This window comes from Sebastes umbrosus, chromosome 18 (assembly GCF_015220745.1).
Source record: "Sebastes umbrosus isolate fSebUmb1 chromosome 18, fSebUmb1.pri, whole genome shotgun sequence".
Lineage (NCBI taxonomy): Eukaryota > Metazoa > Chordata > Actinopteri > Perciformes > Sebastidae > Sebastes > Sebastes umbrosus.
Window position 1 is genome coordinate 20,694,551 of NC_051286.1, and position 22,850 is coordinate 20,717,400.

The following is a 22,850-nucleotide window of genomic DNA, read 5'->3' on the forward strand; positions in this document are numbered from 1 at the left end:
GTGCTGCCGGCGAGATATGGCCACCGGTGTCTGTGGCCGGCTCTGTGTTGTGCTGCGACTGTCTCCCTGAGATTTGCATAAATAAGCTCCCAGTCCCAGCATGCCCACGCTGTTGTCCAGGTGCAAGGACATTTGCATATAGAGCTGTGATAGGGCTCCCCTGGGTCCCCTCGGCAACTGCTGAGCGGGTAGGGGGCCGGCAGCGCCACAAATGAGTTCTGAATTGGAGCCTCACCGCTGCCCTCCATTTTATGTGTGTGGAGGCACGGGAGCAAGGCACAGAATGACCAGAGAGAGAAAAGGAAGAGATAAAAAGGGAGTGAGACATGGAGATGGGTGGCATATGGCAGAAGGCACAAATGACAGCAAAACAGGCCGCTGGGTATATATGAGTAGGGGTGGAAAAAAAAATACATTCACCTATGGATCGCGATTTTATTTTTACGATTTTAAAATATTTTTTTTAATGCCAGAATCAATATATTTGCTTCATTTGAGTCTATGCGGAGGTAGAAGAAAGTTACCGCTTTTATTGTTGTAGTCTGAGTAAATCCGTTCCGTATCCGTCAACCAAAACAAACCGCAATAAGCCAAAACGACAAAGCAGAAAGCAGCGGAGGGTCTGCATGGATACGACTCGAACCCTCACATTTTACAGGCGTCTACACCTACAGTAAAGGATGGAAACACTTTGGGTTTCACTCATTGACAGGAAAAGCAGAGCTAGACATGATGGCTAAAGCTGGTTCAGCTAAAGTTCATGGACAGGAAACGTTATCGTATTGTGGTAACGTGCGGTTAAGCCAGCCATCACTCTGATCTCCGTGGTCAAATCGTCTGACGCTACAACTGGAGAGCACCCATATACTGACATTTGTGTTAAATGCATTCAAACGGCCCCGGTGGTGCTGACCATGGATGTATAAAGAGAACGGAGCTCACCGCAGAGCTAGCGACGGACTTGGAGAAGTTAGAGGAAGTATACAAGTGTGACTACATCCAGTTTTCAAAATAAGGTGTTCAACAAAGGGAACTGTTTATACAAAATACATATATGGAAATAAGACTGATTGGATTATATTACCAAGAAGTATAAAAAACATTACACGTCCCTTATAAACTAAAAAGAAAATATCACTAATTTGTGAGGGAAATGTCTTTATTCTTTGAATTTTGGGTTGCTAGAATTTTTTTTTTTATATTTAATGCCTGATCATGACTGATATATTTGACTTCAGGACATCTCTGACTACATAAATGCTGAAAATCAAACATTTTTACTTTATAAATTTAGATATTTTCCAAAGGAAAAGTCCCAAGAAGTGTATGATACAGCTTTTTCCCATGGTCTAGTGTTATAAAAAGTTAACAAAAATCGCAATAAATAGTAATATCGAATCGCAATACTTGTAGAATCGCAATACATATCGAATCGGTACCCAAGTATCGTGATAATATCGAATCGGGAGATAGGTGTATCGTCTCAGCCCTAGATACAAGTAACCCATATATTTGATCACCACTTGCTTTGTTGCTGATTATTGGGGGTGGATCAATCAAGTGTTTATCCACATCATATAATGAGTCCCATAATGGCTTTCAACAGCTCTCCTGATGTATCGCAGCTTATTGTGTTGGACATCAACCAAAAGCAATATCAGCCACAATATTCCTTGACTTTCTCTGATGGCCCCATCATGCTTTCCCATTACCACGGAGCCTCGGTGGCCTTTTGAATCAGCAGAATATGGTTTGGGAGGCAGAGGGAGCCGAGCCCAGTCCTGATTAGTCACATGCAGCTCCTCCGACAATACGCTCTCCATCTGAGCACCATCGAGGCCGTCTCTCATTCAAGAGACGAGTTCTGATGGGACGCCAGCCAGAGGAGCCTTACGGGATCGGCAAAGAAATCCCGCACAGATGCAAGGAATCGCACACAAACACAAATATTATGCAAAACTCAATGTATCCAGCTGTATTGGACTACATGCTTGACAATCCTCAGATATATAATTATCTCTAGATGTTATGTAGCTCAATACGATGAGTTTGGCACAACTACTATGACCCTCCACTTCAATGTATTTAGGATAAAAGCTAATATGGCTATATAAACTACTTCTTCTTCTTCTTGTCATTGAACTTTCATAGAAATGTTTCAGCTTTGGTTGCATGTTGTAGCCGTGAAGCAATTTGCAGCAGCCACTTTATATACTAAATAAGTATAATCAAACAGGGAATGCCTGGGCAGTGCCAGAGCACAAGCGAAAAACAACCTCTTGCAGATTACGTTCACACTCTAAAAGGCTGTAATTGCCCCTGGTCAAAGAATTATCAACAGGAAATCAGTGCATTGTACGACATGTATCGTCGCAAAGACATCTTGACCTCAATTACCACAGGGCGTCTGTCTAAACAAGCGAGTGAAAACTCATGGCCAAACAATGAGGTGTTACTCTTGTCAAAGATGCTCAGAGGTCAGTGAAAACCCTTATTAACTGTTTCTTTATTCCTGGTTCGCACATGTCTTAAAACACTGCTGCAACGAGATGAAGATGACCCCTCTGATCTAATCGTGACTGGGGGTCACGTACACAGTGAGATGTTACGTCATACAGAGAGGGCACACAAGAAATCACACCAAAATAAAGCAAAGCAAAAGAAAAAAAAAAAGCCATGTTTGCCTGAGCCAGAACATGTTGGGATAACTTTTTATCTGTTTCCCAAATTAACAGCCAAATAGTCCAATTTTAATATATGTTTTTGATACATACACTCAGTGGCCACTTTATTAGGTACACTTATACAATCTAATGCAGCATGACATAACATCTACCCTTACAAAGTTCCATTTTTGTTGACTATGCTGGAAATGTGTAAATTCAATTATATGTTGAGGTCGTAGTTAAAGGTGGTGTTGTACCAGTGGGCAACCTCCAGGTCTGAAAAGTGAAGCCAATGCAGAAGTGCCTTAAACCTGCATTATTTCTAATATCCAGCAGGGGGCGACTCCTCTGGTTGCAAAAAAGAAGTCTGATTGTATAGAAGTCTAGAGAAAATGAGCCTACTTCTCACTTGATTTAGTACCTCAGTAAACATTGTAAACATGAGCTTATGGTCTCAATCACTAGTTTCAAGTCTTCTTCAATACAGCATGATGTTCATTTAGTAAATTATGGTCCTATTTAGAGTCAAATAGACTATTAAGCAGGGTATGCTTTAGGGCGTGGCTACCTTGTGATAGACAGGTCGCTACCACGGCGTTGTCCGGTCTGGGAGTTGTCCATGTTTTCGTCTTTACAACTTTAACCCTTTCACAGTGTGTTTTCAGTTCATGAAAGTTAATTATAAAGTTTTTAGTTGTCTAAAAATGTCTTTTTCAGCTTTCGGTTGTAGCTCCACCCTCTCGTGCCACTTCTGGTTGCAAATAACCAAGATGGAGATGGCTAATATGCCGAATTTGAGGCTTCAAAACGGCAGTCCACAAACCAATGGGTGACGTCACCGTGACTACGTCCACTTCTTATATACAGTCTATGTGTTGTACAGAACTATATCTTATTGTCTCCATTTTTAGTTATTCCCATTAAAATAAATGAGGGGGCAGAATATTAGAAACACCTATAATGTAGCCCAGTAAAACACCATCACTAACTATTTCAATGCAGGTGTACCTAATAAACTGGCCATTAAGTGTATTTCAAATTTGAGAATTTTACTTCTGAAAAGGCATCAAGTAAGTAAGCAAGCACTGTGGCTGGAAAACAAAATTACATGGATTTTGACTGAATATTTGACATATCATTGAAGTCGAAGATGCTGCATTTGTGTATGTAACGTAGCGGCTTTCATCCCTGTAATGAATTGTACAGTTTTGCCAACGGAATGATTATATCACTCTATTAGAGTTTGCTGAAGCTTTCAACTTGTAGCTCATTGACTTTTTTTTGCAATTTATGTCACAGCAGTGGTTAATTTACACAGCAAATTAAGTGAAACCAATGGCAATAAAGTAGACAACTGTTTAACGTCATGGCTGACCAAGCATGGCTCAGGTCAGCGGGATACCAACAGAGTTGCTGGCAACTGATTCTGATGTTGATATGGTGCTTGAAAATGTTACATTTCTTGTGTACAGCATATCATACATACTACAAGTCTGTAGCTGTGCGTGATTTTTCAAAAAAGCCCCATAACTTATAATATATAGTGGTGTAAATCACAAGTTTCACCACGATATGATATTATATTGATTCTTTGGACAACGATACGATATTTGCTGATATCACAATGTCTGAATTCAAAGTCTCAAAATGTTGATCCGATTCAATTCAGGGGCATGTGATCTATATGAAACAATATCACATTTCATGTCTATTTAACACAGTTACATTTATATCAACTCACAAAAAGCAACTAAATTATGATTTGACAATTTTATTACTGGGCTCTTCCAGGCATTTGACCTCTGACCTCAGGTTATGTGAATGAAAATGGATTCTATGGGTACCCACAAGACTCCACTTTACAGACATGCCCACTCTATGATAATCACATGCAGTTTGGGGGCAAGTCATAGTCAAGTCAGCACACTGACACACTGACAGCTGTTGTTGTCTGTTGGACTTGAGTTTGCCATGTTATGATTTGAGCATATTTTTATGCTAAATGCAGTACCTGTGAGGGTTTCTGGACAATATTTGTTATTGTTTTGTGTTGTTAATTGATTTCCAATAATAACTTTCAACTCTCATGTTGATAAGAGTATTAAATACTTACAAATCTCCCTTTAAGGTACATTTTGAACAAATAAAAAATGCGCAATTCATTTGCGATTAATCACGATTAATCATTGAAAATCATGTGACTAATCGCAATTAAATATTTTAAACGATTGACAGCCCTAGTATCGATGTTTTCACTTTGCATCGATGATATTGGAACGTTGATCATTGAATCGATATATCAATCCAGATCGATGTATCATTATAACCTTAATACTATACACAACTGAATAAGATGTGAATAACAATGTGGGAACTTGCTCGTCACAACATTGCTCTACAGCGACTCTGCAGGGTACCTTTAACATGTTAATTGAGATTTAGCTCAAAGGTTAAGGCGGTATCAAACGAAACATTATCCCTGTAGGAATGAAGTGAAGTTGTGATCACACATTGTGTGAAAGCGCTTTGTTTACATTTGATATTCTCTCTTTATGGGATCAGCCAGGAGGGTTTTATATGAAATGTTTGACTGTGTGTGTGTGTGTGTGATCAATCCATTTGCCGTGCATGATTGATACAGTATGTTTTGTCTTGTTAAAGTGCTCCACGGCGCCAAACGGGCTGAAAATCGCTGGTCTAAAGGACACCAAAAGCTCTGCTATTGAAGTCTCTCTGTGGCTGGCATGACCTCCACTCCAAGTCTATTCAGGGACTTTTGTTTGCTTCTTTGTTTGGCTCCAGGCTCTAATGGCAATCAAAAGGGACATGGTGGTCGTTCTCGGTCCTCAGCACTAATGACATTGGCACCGAGGCAGACAGGCGGTGTTCATCCAATCCGCCGGCCTCCCAACGCGGTCTCATCGCCGCGCGTCGAGCCTCTGCAGAGTCTCTTCGGAGAGCTCCCATTTAGCCATTCTCTGTGATTTCCCTCTCAGGAAACAACCAAATCATTTTCTCATAGACACGCTCATTAGCTGACAGCCCGTTTCCCTGCCAGTTTCAACATTTGAATATTCCCGTGTGTGCCTCGGCAAACATCGGAGGTCTCATCGTTTTCCAACCAAAGCCAGAGCCGACATGCCAGCAACGCACTCCCGAGGAAAAAGATCTAGATGCCAAAGCAATAAGCTGAGGTAGAAACAAATAATGGCTCAAATGTTATGATACTCAATGTCATGATGAGAACATGTCAGGATGTAATTAGACATTTATTTAGAAGGAGCTGCGTATTAGGTTAGCTAATGAAAACACTGGATGTCATGGAGATAGACCCAAACCTGTGAGTATTGTTAACTAAATTGTGAAGCCTTTAGCACAACCATGCACATACACGCACAATGCATACCATCAGTTTGGGCGAGTTTAGTGCCTGAGACTGATTTTTATTTCCCTAATATGTTCTGCAGTAAATCTGCATTGTCTGTGGCTATTGAAATACAGAGAAAGAGAGATCAATATAATAGGTTTGGCACCTGGCCAAAATCATCCCCGACAATGTGCGAGGCAGGCATTTGAAATCATCGGTGCATATCCGCGTGTTTGGGGGATAAAAATAATTCCTCGCCTCTTTGCCAGGGAGCGAGAGGCACAATGCCCAGGTCTGAAGGGAAGGGTGCCACATGGGTCTGCAAATTGGCTCAGGCGATCAGACACGGGCATCTCATTTTGTAGAGGAGAAGAAGAAGAAGGAGGAGGAGGAGGAGGGGAGGAGGAGTAGAGAGAGATGAAGATGGGAGGTGTGTGGTGGCGGTGGCGGTGGTGGTGGTGGTGGAGGTGGGTGTACGGGGGGTAAACAATCCCAATGATTTCCCCAACCTGGCACAGTCCAGGATGTGGATGGCTGCACTGGAGAGGAATTGCAACGGGTTTATTTGGCTCTCTGTTTGTTTCTTTATTGGGAGGAGAGAGAGAGAGTGTGTGTGTGTGTGTGTGTGAGAGAGAAGAAACAACGAGGAGGAGGAGGGTGTCTGTTTCTTGTCAGAGCAGTCAGATGAGGGAGGATGTTCAGAACAAATTATTTCATTCAGATGAACTGAAAATCATTCCTCTACATTTGCAAACATTTGCAGTTGAAGTCCTGCACGTTTATGAATACACAAACCTGAGTGTTTGGGTGGTGGTGGTGGTGATGGTGGTTGGGGTGGGGGGGGAGGGCGGTGAAGTAATTTCCTTTGCGTAGGCTGACTGATAACATTAACCTCTGGTGTGATGTCAATTTTAATGTCAACCATTTTAACTTGTGGCAATTACAGGCGGTAGTTATGAGGAGAATGCCAGATTTAAACACCCAATAGCGTCGCATTGCATACACATAAACACCCTTTAACACACATGCACTGGGGGTGTTTTTCTTTTACACGTGTCTGCTTTCATGTGCATGCGCCGACACATGCTCGGCTAACCGGATACACACACACACGAGCATGCACACATGCACGCGTCCCATGCAGGTACCCTCGGCACCCTACAGACTAGGCTGCTGCCGAAGAAGTCTCAGCGGGAGTGCTAGATTAAAAATGACAATCACTCGGGGTGCACGGCAAACACCACAGGAAACGCAGGTGCCTTTGTTAAGAGACACCCGGCGCTCTAAAGGGCCTAATTATCTGCTGTTATTTTGGCAGTTATCAGGCAGAGAATAACTCCCCTGCTCAGACTCAGACTCACACAGCGAAAAATTACTCACTCGCTCACAGTGAGGTATTATATTGCGCCACTGACAAGGTATGCATATTATATGCCGTGCTGGAATTTCACTCGAATTTTTTTCACAACAGAGTGCTGTGGTTTCCTGTTTTGTACGGAAAGGAAATTATTAGCATCGTCACCGATCATTAAAACCACCCAAAAATGTAATGGCTCTGAATTGCATATTTTCCAAAACAACTGCCAGGTGTAAGATACGAAAATTGGGCAAAACTTTGAAAATAATGCTGACTTCACAGCTCACGGATCATAAAAAAATGAAATGCAGAAACAGAGGAAGATATTAAAAACTGTTTTTTCCCCCCCCTGCTCTCAAGGGCTAGGTGGCACTGTTGGGCATGCTTTCACACACACGCATACATATCCTCCTCTCAGCTCATGAACAGATAATTGGACAGTTTTATGGAGGATATGAACTCTGAAGGGGAACTTAAGCCATCTAATCATTGGCATTCAGCGTATGCTATTCATATGCATAAATACAAATAAAACACATTCTCTGCCTGCACAAAGAGAGCCCTCTCTGAAAGGGAAGTCGTACTACAAAACACCCATATTCCTCTGCAATTGAACTAAAGATTATAGGAAGTAAAAGACTTCAGGTAGAAGAATCTCTAGATATATTTTTCCCCCTCCAAAGCATGCCTGAGTTGGAGATTAATCAATAGGCTACAGTATAATATAGATTCTCTATTTATTTTTTGCACTTGAACAATAGAAGTGCAACAATGCTCAGCTCTGATGGCAGTGTGTGTGTGTGTGTGTGTGCAGGTTCATGCATGTGTGTGTTTTCAAGCAGCAGAAGCAGCAGTGCAGAATTCGTATAAGTTTTGCGAAGCATTTACACCTCGAGTGTTTGCGCCCGTGATGCGATTAAATCAAAAATGTTTGGGGATCTCGTTGGTTTAAAATATTTCAAGTGCTTTTTCCCGGGCAGTACTTGAATCCACAACAAGGTGCGTCGATTGCAGCGCGGCATAAATGAAGTATGTCTTTTTCAGTGTGTTCAAGATGTGTTGAACAAATTCAGTTTTTTTTAGGGGCTGTCAATCGATTCAAATATTGAATCGTGATTAATCGCACATTTTTTATCTGTTTAAAATGTACCTTAAAGGGAGATTGGTCGTGTATTTAATACACTTATCAACATGGGAGTGGGCAAATATGCTTGCTTTATGCAAATGTATGTATATATTTATATTTGGGAGTCAATTAACAACACAAAACAATGACAAATATTGTCCAGAAACCCTCACAGGTACTGCATTTAGCATAAAAAATATGCACAAATCATAACATGGCAAACTCAAACCCAACAGGCAACAACAGCTGTCAGTGTGTCAGTGTGCTGACTAGACTATGACTTACCCCAAACTGCATGTGATTATCATAAAGTGTCTGTAAAGGGGAGACTCGTGGGTACCCATAGAACCCATTTTCAGGTCAGAGGTCAAGGACCCCTTTGAAAATGGCCATGCCAGGTTTTCCTCGCCAAAATTTAGATTGGACTTTGGAGCGTTATTTAACCTCCTTCACGACGAGCTAGTATGACACAGTTGGTACCAATGGATTCCTGAGGTTTTCTAGTTTTATATGATGCCAGTAAAACTGAGCCCGATACAACCTCCGGAAGATCGATTGCATTAATGCGTTAAAGAAATCAATGGCGTTAAAACAAATTGGTGTTATCGCGTTAACTTTGACAGCCCTACTTTTTTTTTTTTTTATCTGCCGTTTGTGTCGTTTACGTCATCACCTCTTTCAGTCACCTTTCTGCAGAAAGACTTCCTGCCGGTTCCTCCCCTCCTCATGCTCTATAGCCAGCTCCATATAATATGCAGATAATGGTGCATCAGCGTGTCTTCTCCGTGTCGCCCTCGCCGCGTTACAGTGGATCACACGACACGGCCTTGCCCTGCAGGAATACAAGCCCCTTGTAATTGAAATGAATAAGAGAGGGAGGAACATGCTCTACTGAGAGCCCAAACTTCCTCGCTCGCTCTCTCGTCAGTATATTCTGTGGGGATCCAGCCTTTAGCTGGCACCGCCAGTCTCGGCGGCTCCGTCACGGGGGCTGAGGCTCGTCTGCGTGGCTGATCGGAAGTGGCACGGTCGAGGAGAGGAGCTCTCAGCGTGGGGTGCAGGAATGGGGACAGTCCCCTACGGTCTCCTGCTCCCTCTTTCTCTCTCTCTCTCTCGTGTGCAAATGCATATCCATCTCTTATGATCTTTCTGGTCTTTTCCCTCGCTATGATCTCCTGCTTCCTGTTTCCCTCCCACTCTCTCGCTCCCTCTATCTTTGTTTCTCTCACTCTCTCCTTCCCCACGGCCCGGCCTTCCTTCATCTTAATCCCTCATCCTCTCCATGAGTTTTCTTTTTTTGAGAGAGAGAGGTGAGTTTTCATGAGGAAAGAAAAAGTAGTGGGTATTGCAGCACCTGTTAAACTCGCTGCACTTTGTAGAAAGAGTAATTCACATCTTTTTATTCCTTCTGCTTGTTTTGGACACACTCTTCTTATCCTCACTTCAACTTTTTTTTTTCCTCCCTGTGCTCGCTGAAGTTTTAATATTTCAGTGACTTTTTTTTTTTTCCATTGCACACTGCTCTTAACTCATTTGCTTGAGGTTTCTGCAAAGCAAAATAGATGCACATGCAGTAGTTCATGCACCCATGGCACACACTCCCCCCCCCCACCCCCCCATCCGCCTCTCGCCTCTTTACACTTCACCCATCTGCAGGGGCAATTACGTGCCCCCCTCTCATCCCGGCGCAGCCACACACACTCAGCAAAACCACATTCATCCCTCGGTGCACCTGCATCCCTCATGTTTCTAACAGTCCCACAATGCCCTCCGTCTACCGGCCTACAACGCCCCGGGTTCCTGTGAGAGCACATCATTGTCATCTTTCTCTTTTCTCCTTCTATCCGCTCCCCACTTTGGTGACACACACATTATTTATTTTATGACTGAGGACTCAATTTTAAATCCCCCTTTCTCCATCAGTCACACGCCACACAATGGCGTTCCCCTTATCTACTGGAGTGTCCTTTTTACAACACATCAGGGCGCCGTAACACACCAATAAATTCTACTGTTTCTGCATTCTCACCTGCGGTTTAAATTCACCCAGACGGGGGAAAGTGGCCATGAAAAAAATTATTACAGTTTGCTCGGTGTGATAGTTGTAAACAAGTAGCTCCTCCCTAACTTTCATTCTCTTTTTTTTTTCCTCCACGTTTGGTAAGGATTCCTGCAGGAGAGAATAAACAAGCTGATTATTATTTTTTTTCTTGTTATGCAGGAGCTTACTCCGTAACTTTGCCGCGCGCAGAGGACAAACGCGTACACGAGTCGCGGTGACATTGCTGACCATGTCCGGCGGCCCAATTACCTGTCTCCAAATATGGCGTACAAAAGCGAGGCCGGCGTATCTGTACACACACGGCGGTGTCTGTTACTCCCCAATTATTCCTGCATAAGCAGATTGTGTGGAACATCAAACTGGGAATGTGATGGCTCGTGTGCGGGCTGCCTCCAGCAGAGTGCTCTTTCTTTCCTATCATTTGATCTCGTATTGTAATCCCAGGTGCTTTGAATAATTTATAGGATACAGCTTCTCGTTAAACAATAATTTATATGTGTCTATGAGAATTGATTCCACAGGAATGCACATCTAAATAATGAGAGAAACTGCTGTATTTCATCTATAAGGGGGAGCAGAGAGATAATAATAGCAAAACAAAGGCGTTTCAACAACAACAACAACACTAGCAGCAAAAATAATAATAATAACAATCATAATAACAACAGTAAGTACGGGGATTTTATTTGCTATTGGTGCAACTTGAGTTAACTTCCTGTAATAAGACATTGTTATGAATTCTACGCAGACGGATAGGAAAATGTACGGTGTGTCGCCACCGCCGAAACTCTAAACATGTGAATTTGGGCGTAAAATTGGTGTCCACATTTGGACTTTTGAGTCATTTCTTTCACTTACAAGCCAATATACCGCATTTTCTTATTCACATCCACTTATCAATTCGCAGGAGGGGACCACACTCATGCATGATAAATTTATTGTTAATGCAAAAGGCTTGTACCGCCCAGTGCCGATGCCCTCGGAGAAATGATTCAACTGATTCCTTCTGAGGCGGAACAATAAAAATGTTCATCAGAGGAGAAGATGTGAGAGGGTGGAGATGTGTGTGTGGGTGTGTGTGTGTGGATGAAGTCAGGTCGAACAGTTCACGTCATGTGTTTTTAGATGGTAAAACACCTCATAAAAAGCTTCAAAACATTAGATAACAGTTTGCATTTATTTTGGGGCTGTCAAAGTTGAGGCGATAACGCGTTAACTCAAATTCGTTCTAACTAGGGCTGTCGATCAGTTGAAATATTTAATCACGATTAATCACACATTTTTTATCTGTTCAAAATGTACCTTAAAGGGAGATTTTGGCAAGTATTTAATACTCTTATCAACATGGGAGTGGGCAAATATGATTGCTTTATGCAAATGTATGTATATATTTCTTATTGGAAATCAATTAACAACACAAAACAATGACACATATTGTCCATAAACCCTCACAGGTACTGCATTTAGTATAGAAAATATGCTCAAATCATAACATGGCAAACTGCAGCCCAACAGGCAACAACAGCTGTCAGTGTGTCAGTGTGCTGACTTGACTATGACTTGCCCCAAACTGCATGTGATTATCATAAAGTGGGCATGTCTGTAAAGGGGAGACTCGTGGGTACCCATAGAACCCATTTTCATACACATATCTTGAGGTCATAGGTCAAGGGACCCCTTTGAAAATACCCATTCCAGTTTTTCCTCACCAAAATTTAGCCTAAGTTTGGAGCGTTATTTAACCTCCTTCGCGACAAGCTAGGATGACATGATTGGTACCAACGCAGTTTTCTAGTTTCATATGATGATGATGATGATGATGATGATGATGATGATGATCTAGCTTTAAAACTGAGCTCGCTACGATCGTAAAAACGCAAGTTGCGTTAATGTGTTAAAAAAAATTGTGGCGTTAAAACTAATTTGCGTTAACACGTTATTATCGCGTTAACTTTGACAGTCCTAGTTTTAATGCCACTACTTTCTTTAACGCATTAATGAAACTTAATATTTTTAGGTTGTAGCGGGCTTAGTTTTAAAAGCTAACTAGAAAAGCTAAGGATTTTCCATTGCTGCCAACAAATGTCATTCTAGCTTTGGCAGGGAAAAACTGTCAAGGCCATTCTCAAAGGGGTCCCTTGACCTCTGACCTCAAGATATGTGAATGAAAATGGGTTCTATGGGTACCCACGAGTCTCCCCTTTACAGACATGCCCACTTTATGATAATCACAGGCAGTTTGGGGCAAGTCATAGTCAAGTCAGCACACTGACACACTGACAGCTGTTGTTGCCTGTTGGGCTGCAGTTTGTCATGTTATGATTTTAATATATGTTTTATGCTAAATGCAGTACCTGTGAGGGTTTCTGGACAATATTTGTCATTGTGTTGTGTTAATTGATTTCCAATGATACATATATACATACAATTGCATAAAGTAAGCTTATTTGCCCACTCCCATGTTGATAAGAGTATTAGATACTTGACAAATCTCCCTTTAAGGTACATGTTGAACAGATACAAAATATATGAATCAATTGACAGCCCTAATATATTTATTTTTATACTTTTTTTAAATCCCCAGCATCTTAAACTTGGATAGACACACACACACACACACACACACACACACGCACACACACAGACACACACACACACACACAGACACAGACACACACACACACACTGAATTATCTTTTAAAAAGAAACGTTTAAGAGTCAAACTCTCACCCTTTTCTCACATGTTCTCAGGATTTGACTGAAATCTGACAACAACAATAGAAAAAACACTTCCTGTGCAGTTTACGTTATGGCTCAAACTGCAGTGTGGCGTGCATAACAATGAACGAGAAAACGCAGTGTCGGTTGAGGTGCAACACTGTGAAGAAAGTTTTATTGGGACCTCTGCGAAGGAGGAAGTTCGCCTGCTTTTTTTTTTTTTTTTTTTTTTACAGGAAGTGCTGGGTACCAATTATCCTGAAGTGTGACACTGTCAGAAGTCTCCAGGTTTTGTCAAGTCTTCTGACACCCTGCCAGTGTTGTTCTCTGGGATATGGAACTGTTGAGATTTTTTTTTTTTTCCCCCAAATGGAATGGAGAAAAAAAAAGACTGCATTTGTGAGTAGCCTAAGGGTCTGGATTTAACTTCTCCTGGTCGATACATTTTTAATTATCGTTTTTTTTCTCCTCTCTTCTCAGGGTATGTGATAAGCATTCTGTGTTTGTTTGGAACCCCTCGCCCCCTTTTTCCCAGAAATTTTCACAGTGTCTTGAATTGAAATAACTGACATTAAAACGTGTAAACGTCCCTCATTAGCGACAAGATTTCGAGATGTCGTCGCTATCACATGGAAATCAGAAAAATAAGATGATAAAACGTAGATTAGCATTTTAGAGCCGCCTGCATCTAGTGCATCATTCTGCTTCAAAGAAGAAAAAGATAAATGATGATGCCATTAAAAGTGAACTAATTAAGGAATGCTTCTTTTAAAAACTCATTAACTGCACCCTCATTTACATAATGATGCATATTAATTAAGTTTTAATGAATCTGAGCTTCCATCAAGTCTCCTCTCCTTGGCAGTGGAGCCATCTCTACAAATGAATAAACACTTCTCTTAAGTATATTTCTCCCTGCAAATGGGAAATGGGTTTTAAACAATAGCAACAAACAAACAAAAGCCTTCAATCTCGGCTCAATGGAAATGCACATAATTCAAGGTCAACGGAAAAAAATCTACATAAACCTCCTAAAACAAATATATATTTAAACATTTTCCAAAAAAGTAGCTATTAAGTAAGTCTTTCCCGTGTTACATATTTATTGAGAGAAACATTTCAGCAGCTATTTTTTTTTTTTCTTTTTGAGAAAAAGCATTAATTCCACACTGTGTCTTTATACAGAGAAAGAGTATAGTGACAGGCTATGGGTTGCTTCTAATGAGATGCATTTTAAATTAGAGCGCACCTCTCACATTGCCAGCTGGTGCCTGCTCAGGTGCCTCTGTGTTGTGAATGACGGAATGCTCACACACACACACACACACACACACCATCATCATCATCACCCTCTGTCCCCACCATAACGCATAAACCCTCCAACAAAAAGAGATTTCCTCACAGCGGTGGCTGGGTCTGAGTGACTGGTGTTAATCCAGGCTTTTACCACACTTTAATTATGTCATTCCTCTTAGTGAAATAAAAAATCATTACAGTACTGTAAGGCCAAATTTCCCTTACCAAAATGAGATGAGCGTACGTTTTTCTTTAGAGCCGCAAAGAGCCAAATCTCTTGGAAAAAAAAAAAATTGGATTTGTAAGAAGTCCTCTGTTTGTTTCAAATCCTACTAAAGTAGAAAAGAAAGTTTCTGCTTTGTGAATTTCTTTTTTTTTTTTAAATTGAGTGAATTCCACCAGAAGTTTGGCAGCAATAACAACCACTGTAAAAGGCGGTAATGCGAACAGATGAACGCTGCCTCATTGGTTTGTTTGTTTGCGTGCCCTTCGCGTCTCCCCAGCTGGCGTGTGGCGGGCAGGTAAAGCAGGAAGGAGGGTGAGAGGTGCGAGCAGCCAGGCGGGCGAACGCAGGCGTTTGCTCCGAGGCGGTGGGGTTAAAGGTCGTAACGATCAGATGATTGGAACTACAGAGGGAAAGTGTGTAGCCATGTAGGGAAAATGGGGGAAGCAGATGCCCGTTAATTAGGGGAAATGTGACGGACAAGATTTGATCAGCGAGGGGTACGGCTGCCTCCTGCAGCACGGCAGCTGTTGCGAGGGGGGATGCTGGTGGGGCTGGTGTGTGTGTGTGTGTGTGTGTGTGTGTGTGTTCCCGTCCCCACAGGGCACCGCCACACTTCACAGACATGCCAGGAACCGTCCGCAGGCCAATGCAGTGCCCTACGGAGAGAGACTATTTACAGCACAATGCAATCCAACTCATTAAACTCAGATGAAGTTGTCAGTGTTGACTCTTGGTGGGAAACTTGGGTTTGTTTCTGTTGAATTTCTACATCCGTAGTTTTGTTTTTTAAAGTTTTGGGTGGAAATATTTTCAGTGTACATGCACTTAGCTAGCAGGCAGAAAAATAAAATCAACTAGGATCAATTTAAGCCACGAGTGGCGTGCTTTCGGTATTTTTTTTCTTTCTTTATGGATCACAATGGGATTCAAATTTAAACAGCGTTTTATGACAGTGCAGTCTTAAAAAACTGAAAGTTTTATTTTGTTGTCAGCCCCAAATTATGCATGCTGCTGTGTGGGCTTACATGTCAAACATTTATCATGTTGCTTGGAGTGAAGGGTGTATTATTCAGTCAGCCACGCAGGTATAGTGAAAGTTGGAGTTTGTCATATCTTAAAAAAAAAAATCTAAAAATAATTTACCTACCCATTTGATTCTTTCACATCTTTTACCTCGGAGCTCTGAGTCAGATAACTACTGACCTCGACATTTGCCGACAGCCCTCCGCCGACGGACTGTTTGTCACTCTAGTTCTGAAAAACACAAATATCCCACGCTATCTGTCACTTCTGTCCTTTACATCGGAGTTTCAGTAAGCCGCGTAACTTCTCCACCAATGACTCTCTGTTTGTCTTTCCGTCTGTCTGCCTCCTTGTCAGCACATGCATCTCCTACTCGCCTGTTTGTCTGAGAGTGTTTCTATCTACGGTCGTGTCAGGTGTTCGTGCTTTCTGCCCCTGTTCTAATGCTCTTGTCTTGCACATGTAATTAGCATGCTGTGTGACAGACTGACGTGATGTTTGACAATGCTGGCAGACACTGCTAATACAACACACTAAACTGGATTATTCCTATAGTTAAAACATGGAGAAGTGTAAAAATAGAGACAGAGAGACAACTTTTTATAGGAAACTGCTCGAGAACAAAAGATATGCTTGTTACTTGAAAAGTTCCAAACTTGTTCCTTTGATTTGTGGTCCAAAAAGTACAGGTTCAATATATTTTAACAGGAAGTAAGGTGTCTTCATGTCTGCTTTTATAGCAGTCAGCATCAGTACATGAGGGGTTAATGTAAGGATGGATGTGGCTTACCATGAAAATGACACACTCTAAAAGTCAGAAAATGTTCCACACTCAAAAACAAATGAGTAGGGCTGTCAAAGTTAACGCTATAATAAAGCAAATTTGATTTAACACCACTAATTTATTTAACGCGTTAACGCAACTTGTGATTTTTAGGTCGTAGCAGGGCTGTTTTAAAAGTAGAGTGGGATCTTATGAAAGTAAAAAACCTAAGGAATCCATACGATTCCATGTCATACTAGCTTGTCGCAAAAGAAGGTTAAATAACGCTCCAAACTTTCGCTAAATTTTGGCGGGGAAAAATTGTCATGTCCATTTTCAAAAGGGTCCCTTGACCTCTGACCTCAAGATATGTGAATGAAAATGGGTTCTATGGGTACCCACGAGTCTCCCCTTTACAGACATGCCCACTTTATGTCGTGATATGAGCATATTTTTTATGCTAAATGCTGTACTTGTGAAGGTTTCTGGACAATATTTGTCATTGTGTTCTTAGTTAATTTCCAATAATAAATATATACATACATTTGCATAAAGCAGCATGTAACAAATCTCCCTTTAAGGTACATTTTGAACAGATAAAAAAAATATTAAATATTCTAATCGATTGACAGCACTAATTTTAACAGGAACTAAGGTGTCATGTCTGTTTTTATAGCAGTCATTATCAGTATATGAGGGGTTAAGGTAAGGACGGATGTGGTTTACCATGAAAATTACACATTCTAAAAGTCAGAAACTGTTGCGCTCTCGAAAACAAATTGAAAGTACTAAAGAGAAAACCAAAATAATAAAAGGCACATAAAACCTAATTACACTTATTTGACATATTAATCTAATAAAGTATACACTGGTATGATTTTATATGTGCACCATGTGAGAAGAAAAAGTATGACTATGTTTGTACAAGTTTAAAAGAAACCCTCATTTGCTTCAATACCTGTGCTCTTTTTGATACACTTTAGATGTTTTGTTAAATTTATCACTTCATCGTTACAAGCAGCAGAATGTGGCATGCATAAAAAAATACTGCTGCCGCCGAGAAGAAGAACCCCTTCTTCCCTCCCTCCCCCAACACCCACACCACCGCACCACCACCTATTAAAACTTATCTTTCTTTAATCAATTGTTAAATGTCATAGACAATCATCATTTAACACTCTCTTCCTGTGTGATTCTTTTTAATCTGGCTGTAAATAGGGCAGCCCTGTCTATCACTTCAGCTTCTGCCGTACACCAGAGACTTAAGGTGTTTCAACAATAGCTCGCGCACAAAAAAAAAACAAAGAAGCACTTTTTTTTTTTCCTCCCTCCTCATCCCAAATCCCCGCAGAGAACACCAAAGGTATGAAAAGTGAAGAAAGGAGGAAATAAATCCAGGCGATGATGAATAATTTGAATGTAGAAATGAAGCTGTTTCAGGAGTGAGTGAGATACCGCACAAGGAGCAGCCATGGGGAGCGTTACAATTAGGTCACCCAAAATAAAACGCTATCCTCCAGAAAGTCTTTCTTGGAGTTGTCAAATTCAATATATTTCACTGCCAACAGAATTCTTGATTTGAGCTGTGAAGTGAGAGGGCGAAAGAACGGGAGTGAAGGCCTATTTGAGAGAGAGAGGCGGCTTTGGACCGCGTACATCTCATAATTTATGTAAAAAATGGGACTTTCTTCATTTAAAGTCAGACTCTCCTCCGAGAGGGGGGACAACAGCCGGAGCCACGTTGTCTAAGGAGGATGACGTGCTTCTGCGACAACACCTGAGTTTATGAAAGCATGCGGAGACGATGTTCCCTCCATATTATATTAGAGGCCCTAGCCAGCCATGGAGCGCACATGTGGTCGCCGTGGCACCCTCGTGTACCGGTAACAAAACTTTGGGGCGGTGGAAAGTTTACAAAGCATCAATGCGCTGACAAAAGTCAACAAACAGCCCCAGCCAGCCAGCCAGCATCTCTCTCTCTCTTTCTCTCTCTCTCTCCACACGACACCCAACAGGAAGGCGAGGCTCCTCCGGAGAGCAACGATACGGCACGTCTCCAGGTGACAGATATGTCACACCACCTAAAACCCCGTGGCACAATTATACCTCTGTCGCTCTGAAGGGAGAGGGGTGGAAGGTAAGGGGGGAAGTGGGTGGGGGAGGAGACGGTGGGTACAGAGCGAGAGTGAGTGAGTGAGAGGAAGAAGTGGAGGGGTGTGCGGGGTTGGTGGTGCTGGTGGATGCTTTACTCCTGGCTTATTCAAAGAGACAGCCCAAGGGATGCCTCTCGCTCTTCTAACAAAGCACTTCTTTTTTTTTTTCCTTTTTTTTTTTTTTTCTTGAGTATTGCTGGGTGCGCTCCAGTCAAATCCTCTGGGCCCCAGTCTTCCCCCACAGCCATTTGAGGATGCCTCAGAAACTTTTTCTCGCAGACATTGGGCCTGTTTCAGTGCTGATGTTTCAAATGAATAATCCAATGCTGCTGCTGCGGCCACGCAGAGGGTTACTCGGGGAGCCGGGATAGATGGCGGTTTCATGTCAGACTCGCAGCCGAGGGAGTGTCACTTAATTCATCGGCGTGAACCGCACAGCAGTTCGGTAATTTTGTAAAAAATTCTTGATGAGCTTTCCTTTGGCTCAAACTTGGCAAAAAAAAAGCTAAATTGTCCCTCAATGCAAATAAAATATTTCTATTCACGCGCACACACAGTTTGTATTAGCTCCTTCTGACATGTGATGACTTGGGAGTGCCTAATACGGGCCCACGGCTTTAACAATGCATGAGTGAGGGAAAGAGAGAGGGGACGTGCTCGCACTCCAACTAGGTCAAACTGTCTAAGGAACAAAACAGAACAGACCTCAAGTTTGCGGAAATCATTACAGGAAAACAAACTTGTCACTCGCTTGACACCCTCGACTGTTTTGCTTTCCAAAGCAGAGGAGCGATAATAATAATAAATAAAAAAAAATCTCCATTGCAAATTAGCCTCCGTGGTTGTGAAGTTTTCCCTCCGTTTGAAATGCATATCAAAAAGCCAGCCAAAGCCACAACTTACCTTGTCGTTGACATCGGGGGACAGGAGAAGAAAAGGCACTTTTCTCTTCGAGAGCTGGTTTCGATTGTATACACAAGCGCCACAAAGGAAGATAAACCAGAGGCACACATTCATAAAATATACATCTGCTTCTTTGTCTTTCGTTAAGATCTTCAACAAATAGTGCTGATGCAAGAAGGACAAAAAGAGAGAAGGTTACAGGGTGTTTGGAAAATGGGATTGCAGCAGCACGACTTAACCCCTATCTCATTGTGGTTTCTTTATCAATTACTGTTAATCATGAGAAGAGATTCATTTATTCTTAAAGCAGCTTTTAGGGCATTTTCAACACTATTTGGCACACTTTTTTCTCCTTTTAGAAAGCAGAAGACTCCAGTTTGAACCCCTGCTAAAATGTTGATTGCGTTTCCGTTTCAGGGGTCCAGAGTACGACCGATTTGGTTCTGTCTCTGTGTATGTGTCAAACCGTGTCCCGTACTCCTCCTCCACCGATCATAACCATAAAACATACCAGTAATTCAAAATGAAGAGAACTATTGATTGTGTTTTCGTCAAGGACAATGCTTGAGACCTGTCTCCGGCCCTGAACGGCCCAGCCCAGACCCAACACCACTAGCAGAGGTAACTGCTCCACCACCTGTCTGTCTCCCCGGTCCCAGTAAAATGCCTAATCCTGAACACGGCGCCGGAGTCCTTTCACAAGTGGGGAGAGCCAAAAGTGTGTGTGACAATGTCCATTTAATAACAGAGACAACTTTACCACTAATTTCCTCTCTGCTCCGATTATCGCCAAACAGCTGATCTGCTCTCAGCGCATCTCTCTCTCTGTCACTCGACCACACACTCGCAACACACACATTGTATTATGTTACTGTTATGCAAACGTAATATGTAAACATGTGGATACCTGACAGTACCATAGGTAGACTGTTATACTCACTATAGACACGTCCACGTGATTTAATTCTGGTGCGTTCAGTCTCTATTCAGTAAAGATGAGAATTGGGCAAAGGTAAATTCTAATGTTATCATGATGTGTTCAAATGTAACCTCGTAAAACGTAGATTTAGGCGAGAAACTTATACACATAATTATGAAATAAATACAGTTGTTTGAAGGAGTTCTTTTAGCTTGATGCTGACTGCTATAAAAACAGACATGATGACACCTTACTTCCTGTTAAAATTAGGGCTGTCAACCGATTAAAATATTTAATCGCGTCTAATCGCATGATTGTCCATAGTAAATCACGATTAATCGCAAATTAATCACATTTTTATCCGTTCAAAATGTACCTTAAAGGGAGATTTGTCAAGTATTTAATACTCTTATCAACATGGGAGTGGGCAAATATGCTTCTTTTATGCAAATGTATGTATATATTTCTTATTGGAAATCAATTAACAACACAAAACAATGACAAATATTGTCCAGAAACCCTCACAGGTACTGCATTTAGCATAAAATATACGCTCAAATCATAACATAAAGTGGGCATGTCTGTAAAGGTGAGACTCGTGGGTACCCATACAACCCATTTTCATTCACATATCTTGAGGTTAGAGGTCAAGGGACCCTGTATCCTGATATATCTTGTGTAGGCCTATGGGAACTTACAAAATGCTTAAAATATATTATTGTGCCGCCAATAGGCGCGGTGAAAAATTTCGGTTGCACATAAATTATGTGCAGGCGCACCTAACCTGGTGCAACCAATGTAAAAAGTTCGTCTGGAGCCCTGCGTCTCCTGGTAGTTTATTAACACCGGTCACCTGAATTTCTTTGCACATGTAGTCGTCTCTACTCGGCGAACCATGTAGGGCATCCGCTCCTCACCTTGTCTGTCCATGCCTGCTTCCGTGGCCACGCTACGACTATGTGTGTGAGTTTGTGTATGTGTGTATGATTGCCGGTACAGGAGAGAGCGGCGGGAGTGACAGCGCCCCTTCCCAAGGTCACGTCCAAGGAGAGTCGAGCCAATTACTATGCAGATCAGAGCTGATGGCGTTTAAGGGGATTGCTCCGATGCAATCACATTAGCTGGCCAGAGAGGAATCTCCAGGCTGACCCCAATCACAGGGGCTACGGCGCCGGGGTCAGTCGGGATGGAGGACTGCCGCCCATGTTTTCTTTTCACAAAACACTTTTTCCTTATCTCGAGCAGGCACGTGATTATCAAGCCAAACAACCCCGGGCTTCCTACAGGCGTGCACTTGCATATCTATTTTTTAGTTTTTTTTTTAAGAATGCATATGGATTGCAACACATACAGTACATAGTAGGAGTGGGCGCAAAAGGCAGACGGAGACATAGACGGACATACAAACAACGCTCACGGTTGACCAAAGCTGTCCCCGAACATATTCATACTTTTCTCGCCATCTCTTTCTCCTCTCTCTTTCTCTCCCACTCGTCTTTCAGGTGAACGCCTGTCTGTGATCCGTCGCGGTCTTGGAGGGCAGATTGCAATTTACTCTCTCCCTGTGGGTGAGGTGTGTGTGTCTGGGTTGTAAATATGCCTCCTCTATCTCTCTCTTTTCTCCCTTTCCTCTCCTCCGTCAGTAGTTTCCCTGCTGCCCGTATGGCCAGTAATGAGACTGAGTTTGATCAGGTCGCCTCGCTGTTCCTGGAAAGATCTCACTTGAGCCACTGGCCCGTAATGGAATCTGCATCTAATGCATACATAAATCACACCTCTTTCAGGACATTTTCATATGCATAATGTCTTTCAACCCCCCCACCCCCTCTCCCTTCCTTCTTCTTCCCATTCCCCTTTCTCTCTCTTTCCACCCAATGAGCTTTGTATGGCGGGATGGGGGGGAGAGGCTGCGGTGGTGGAGGAGAGGAATGGCGAGATAGAGAAAGAGAGAGGTGATGAGTCTCTCTTTTTTTGTGGCTTTTTTTAAAAAGCAAGAGAGAGACCCGCCTGTAATTCTGTCCTGTCTATTGTGCTGACAAGACTGGCTGAGTGGTGAGATGATGCTAAGATTGGGGAGGATCTTCTTTAGGTGGCTGTTCGACATCTGTTCTCACTGTCTGTATCCTGTGTGAGTGTGTGTGAAAGACAGAGCGAGAGAGAGGAAGAAAGAAGCCGAAAAAGAAAAAGAATAAATAATAATAGCTACAAAAAAAGAGTGGAGAGAATTTGTCAATTCTGCACATGGGTTGGACTTTGGGTTTAGATTTGAGC